This window comes from Talpa europaea (genome assembly GCF_964194135.1).
Source record: "Talpa europaea genome assembly, chromosome: 16".
NCBI lineage: Eukaryota > Metazoa > Chordata > Mammalia > Eulipotyphla > Talpidae > Talpa > Talpa europaea.
Window position 1 is genome coordinate 27,995,620 of NC_140084.1, and position 6,117 is coordinate 28,001,736.

Consider the following 6,117-nt stretch of genomic DNA (forward strand, 5'->3'; position numbering starts at 1 on the left):
CTTGCATTCTCCTATGTGTTTATGTGCCAACCTTATCTCTTTTACTGAAAGCAGGTTCCTCCCATGTTAAAAGTCGAGTGCCAGTTTAGTACCTGGCACTGTGTCTTACACATAATATGTCCTCTGTAAAGATTGACTTCAAAAATATAACTGAATACCTTTTTTTTTTTTTTTTAAGTTTGTTTTCAGGAGTTACATGAAGCCTGGAGGTGGGAGTGGGGTATGATTTAGTGTGGGTTAGGTTTCAAAGGCAGCCCAAATGGAAAAATATTGTATGATCAAACCTACCTTCAGAAACCTCTTAGGGAGGCACCCTGTTGAATGCAGGTACAATAGCACAGTGAAATTCCAGCTTGGCTAGATTTTCTTCCAGCTTTGATATAGATACTATTTTTCTTCCTTTGAGCTCCAGATGAAATACAGTAAGTTCTCACTTAACATCATGTCTTCAGTCTTGATAGGTTCTTGGAAGCTGTACCTTTAAGTAAAAGGACATAGAAATGAAACCAGGTCTTTGGATGGTCTTTTGTTCATCATCTGTCCATGTTCTTTTTTCTCATCATTGTTACAGTGAATTGACATGGAAAGAATGATGTTATCCGAGGACCTGCTGTGGTTGGTTTGCATTCAGGAGTGACAATGTGGGAAAAACCAACTAATATTAGAAGCTGACCTAGCAAGCAAAGAGTTTATATTCTGAGAGATACATGTGAACTGGGGAACTGAAAAACAGCTAAGGAAACCTATATTTAAGTGGTTCTCTTTTTTCTTCTAGTGATGATACTGTTCTTAAGCTTTGTAAACATAAATATATATTTATGTTTAACTTTTTATTGTGTTTTTAAGATACCAAGACAACCAGGTCATTACAAATTGCCCTTTATAATTAAACATTTTAACTATGAATTAAATTGCTTATGCTGTATCATATTTTTTTTAGATTTTTTTAGTTCGTTTGTTAAATAAGCTTCCATGTTAGAAGACTGAGGATCATTTGTCTAGTAGTAAATGCAAACAGAGAATTCTCTGCTAGTAATTATCATTCTTTGAAGTTTTATAACACAGGGAAAGTCAGCTTGATCTAAATTGCTCTAGCTTGGGAGGAGTCCCTTCTTGCCAGAAAGAAATCTTTATTTGGAATATGGTTAGTTTGCCAGATGGCAAATTCTTCATGGTTGTTGTCCTGCATTTTGAAATCCCCTGTGACTTTAATATTGAGGTAAAAAATGTTGGAAGAGGGGGTACTTAGATTGTTTACTGACCAAAGGAAAGTAAATAAAGTTGGTTTATTTTTTTCACTCTCCAAAGAGAAGCCTTAGAACACCATATCCCTGATATACATATGTATATATATTTGGATTTATTTATTTATGCATACAAGAACTGGCATACAGGCCAGAGGTGTGGGGGGTGAGAGGACTCACCAGAGACAGAGTAGGGAACAGAACAGGCAGATTGACTGAAATACACTGCTGAGGGGAGCAGCGGGCGAGTCAGGAGAGGTCTGCTGCACCATGTGGGCAGCTCCCTGGCAGGGTATCGAACTCTTGTTGCAGTGGCTGTGGACAGCTTCATAGGTGGCATCTTAACCCCTTGCGCCACCAGGGAGGCCCTCCCTGCTATATATTTTTTTTTTTTTAATAGAGGCATGTTTTATTTATTTGTTTTATCTGTTTGTTTGTTTTGTTTATACATGCACTGGGCACAGTCAGAAGCGCGGGAGGGTGCGAGAATTCACCAGAGCCAGGGCGGGGAGCAGAACAGGCAGAAGGACCGAAGTACACTGCTGAGGGGAGCAGCGGGCGGCAGGAGAGGTCTGCACGCCATGTGGGACCCTCCTCCGGTGGCCGGGGAGCAGCCGGGGATCGAACCGGCGCCGCAGAGGCCGCGGGCAGCTTCGCAACCCAGCGCTCAACCACTGCGCCACCGGGGAGGCCCTCCCTGCTATATTTTTATGGTGCTGTCTATCTAATGTTAGAAGTGCCTTTGCAGTTAACACTGATAACACCGTAACACTGTCAACACTTCATTGTCTACCCTAACAAAATCCATTTCCAAAGGAGCCAGATCTCATTAACTTGTATCAGGACCTGGAGCTAAATGGAATGAGTTTTCAAGTCAGCAATTGTTTTGGAAGCAGCAAAATAAGTTTTGCACCTTAAAACTTGTATAGCATGTAGTGTAAGACTAAGCCCATTTGGCACTGCCAACCTGGAAATTAAATACCCTAATGTCCAGCACAGACACAGTAGTATAGTGTTTAATGGTTAATTTGCCCTGAAATGTAAGAACTTTGTTTTCTTGACTGTTAAGGGAATTTGAAAATGATTTTCTTTGCATCAGTTTGAAACTTCTGAGTTTGGACAAAGTTATTTCAGTATGGTTTTTTTTTGTTTGTTTGTTTTGAAAGATTTGTTTTATTTATTTATGCATACAAGAGCTGGGGTGTAGGTCATAGGTGCGGAGAGGTGGGAGGATTCACCAGAGACAGAGTCAGTATGGTTTTGGTTTTCCATGAATACTCTATTTGAAGAATTTAAATAATCCTTTAAAAAATAATGTAAAGTTTAATTTGATTAAACTTGCATCACCTAAAAAAAATAATGTGAATAAAGGAAAATTGATAGCATTTTTTTTCCTTCAAAAACTAAACACAGAAGGCCATAGTAATCAGTTCCAATTAAATCCTCTTAATCCCTATGTGAAACTTCATAGTTAGATTCCCAGACCCTTGAACTTTTGTTTGTTTGTTTTTAGTTTTAATTATTCTATTAAACAAAGGGGAAAATAAGGGGGACTTTTGAAAATTTAGCTAGGCATTTGGAACTAGAAATAAACCCAACTCAATTTCTGGATTATTTTATCCACTTCTATTATTATTATTTTTTAATGAAGTGGGGTACAGGCCAGAGTTGTGGGGGGGGGGTGAGAAGATTTACCAGAGAGAATGGGGAGCAGAACAGGCAGATGTACCGAAATACACTGCTGAGGGGAGCAGCAGGCTACACAGGCGGGGTCTGCCACACCATGTGGGTTGCTCCCTGGCCAGCCGGGGATTGAACTCACATTGCAAAGGCTCCGGACAGCCTCACTGTAAATAAATTCAAGGTACTTATCACCTCCCTATTGCATTTTAAACAATAATAGTGATTTCATTAAAGGAAAATGCTTTGGGGTCTCTCAGTGGCACAGGGGGTTAAGAATCAGCAGTATGAAGCTATCTGGAGCCTCTCAATATGACTTCTATCCCCAGCCAAGGAGGTGACCTACATGGCGCAGAAGACCTCATCTGTCTGGCCCACTGCTCCCCTCAGCAGTGTATTTCAGTAGATCCACCTGTTCTGTTCCCCACTCTGTCTCTGGTGAATCCTCTCACCGCCCCCCACACCTCTGGCCTACACCCCAGCTCTTGTATGCGTAAATAAATAAATGTTTAAAAAAAGAAAAAAAATGCTTTGTGTGGGAAATACTTATTACTCAGAATAGGAGTAATTTTCTAGTCAGTTGAAATTAAAGGAAAGTAGTAAGCTGTTCTTGAAGACTATCAATAATATAGTAAATTGATCAAATGTTTGGTTCTGTGCTTCCCACTGCACAAATTGTGTGGTGTTTGAAGAGAGTTCCTTATGGGACATAGGAGCTCCAGCAAATACTTGATTGATGTCTGCTATCCTCTATAAATTACATTGTACAGTACCCAGGCATATTCATGTGAGAGCACTGCTCTCTGCTTAAATTCTTCAAATCCTTCATGGTTGGTTTATTCAGAAAGTATTTATTCTATACCTAATAGATGCCCGACACTGCTGATAAGCACTTTGTGGTTTTAAAGAGCTGTTGAAACAGTCATAAATGGTAAAACCCAATGGATAAGTGGTAGAGTTATAAAATGGTTTTAGCAGGAGCTAGAGTAGAAACAGGGAAATTAATGGAATGCTTTTGCAGTAGTCCACACAAGATGAGGCCCAGAATAGAAGAGAGCAGATAGGAAAGAAATCTTTAAAAAAAAAAAAAGAAAAAAAAAGAAAAAAAAAAAAGAGCAGATGGATTAAAAGGTGCTAAGTAGAGGTAGAAACAACAAAACTTGGTGCCTGGGTAAGGGAATGAGGAAAAAGGAGTCTAGGTATGTGAACTGGGGAACTGAAAAACAGTCCAGAAAACGACTGATCCTTGCTTGTGCCCTTCACACATTCCTCTTTCTGTCCTACTTGCATTGGTAATTCACTGCATGTGCTATTACCTGGTATTAACTAGTGCAAGAGTTCATTTCCTTTATGTGCTGTTATAGATTTTGCCACGGTGCTAGGCATGGGGTTTTGCATTCAGCAGAATGTTGAGTTTATTTAAATCAAATTATTAAAGTAAAACAGGAAAATAGAGAAGAACCATACTAAAAGGAAAAGAGAATTACCCAATTATCTGTACAAGTAGGTTTTTCCTAGTTTCCCTGTTTGATGTGATCCCTTCCCACTTCCTGTGTCTTGTCTTGGTTGTTTATGTCACTGACTTATTTCTCCCCCACTTCTTGGGTGTAGACAGTATTTCTTCTAACCTGTCCAGAGTGTAGCATATAGCATAGTGCTTTGTAATAATGGCAAACTTTTCAGAGCATTTTTACGTATGCACCAGACACTATGCTAAGGGCTTTACGATAGTTGTTTATCCACTAAAACTTTGTGGTGTGTGGTATTATTTTAATCCCTCTTGGTGAGAGCAGTCTGTGGATGAGGAAATCAGGGCTCAGAGGAGTTAACTGACTTGTCTAGGGTCATACAGGTTAGAAGTGGCAGAAACAGGTTTCCAGCCAAAGTCTTCTGATTTCAGAGTCTGTCCTCTTGATCATTACCTGTTCTCAATCTTGGTAAGGAGATTGCAACAGAAAGCACTTGTTACATATGGAATTCATGGAGATTCTTGGCAAAGGTATCTGAATTTAGCTCACTTTTTCTTTTTTTCAGTAAATTTTTGTTTGTGACTACCTGTTTTTGTTTGTTTTGTTGTTTGTGTAGAAGAACTGGGGTGTTGTCCAGAGGTAAGGGGGGGGGGCTGAGAGGATCCACCAGAGACAGAATGGGGAGCAGAACAGACAAATCTGCTGAAATACACTGCTATGGGGAGCAGCCGGCAAGACAGGAGAGGTCTGCTGTGCCATGTGGGTCAGCTCCCTGGCCTGGGATCGAACTCAGGCTGAACTCAGCAGTGATAGTGCTAAGACTTAACCCCTAGGCCACCAGGGAGGTCCTAGCTCTCTTCTTGCAGTGTTTAGTGATAGTAAGTTTTTGAATCCTGAAAAGATCTGAACATTTCTGAACTAGGAATATTCTGAATATTACCTAGAATTCTCGTGTTTATGAACATTTTCTCTCTTTGCCTTTGCTTCACATAGAAGGATGACCCAATTCATTAGCCAGAGGGCTGATGAAGACAAGGAAGCTAGCAACAGTTGTTGCCAGGAAATGAGGACCTACAGAAAAAGAGCAAATTGAAGAAAGAGACTGAGAAGGCAGTCTATGTTTTAGTCTTAGCTCTTAAACACAAGAGGTTCATTATAACTAGGTGTGGTCATTTGACTTCATTTATTTTGCAACCCAAGGAAAGTCAAGATTAGAAAATTAACTTTAAAGAGAGCAGAACTTTATAAGTGTTCATTAATTTTGACTGTCTGTTTTCAGGAAACCAAACTGTGGCGAGCTGGCAAGTAGAGTTTCTCTATGAAATTCTGAACCCGTTGTCTTTAAATTTCCTTTTTAAAATGTGCTTCTGCTTTCATTTCATTTTCATCAACCAGCTGTGATTCCTGGTTTTGTCCCTGTGTGTGAAAGATGAATAGTAGCACAGATTAAACTCTATGGGTAGAAGTTGAATTCTGACATTTAGTAGAAAAAGATGTGAGAGTAAGAACTTTTTGGAATCCCATGAATTTGTATATTTTCCCAAAAATGGTTAATAAATGTTGGGAAGATTCTTTTTTCTCTAGAGTTTCTATTTCAAATTCAGGCCCTATTTATATGCATCCTGGGAGGTTTGTCCCTTGAGTTTCAGGGACTTTGTTTAATTTTGTTTGTTGAAGCTTAATGATAATAGGTTCTTTTTCTAAAACTTGAGAGGTCTTGAAAA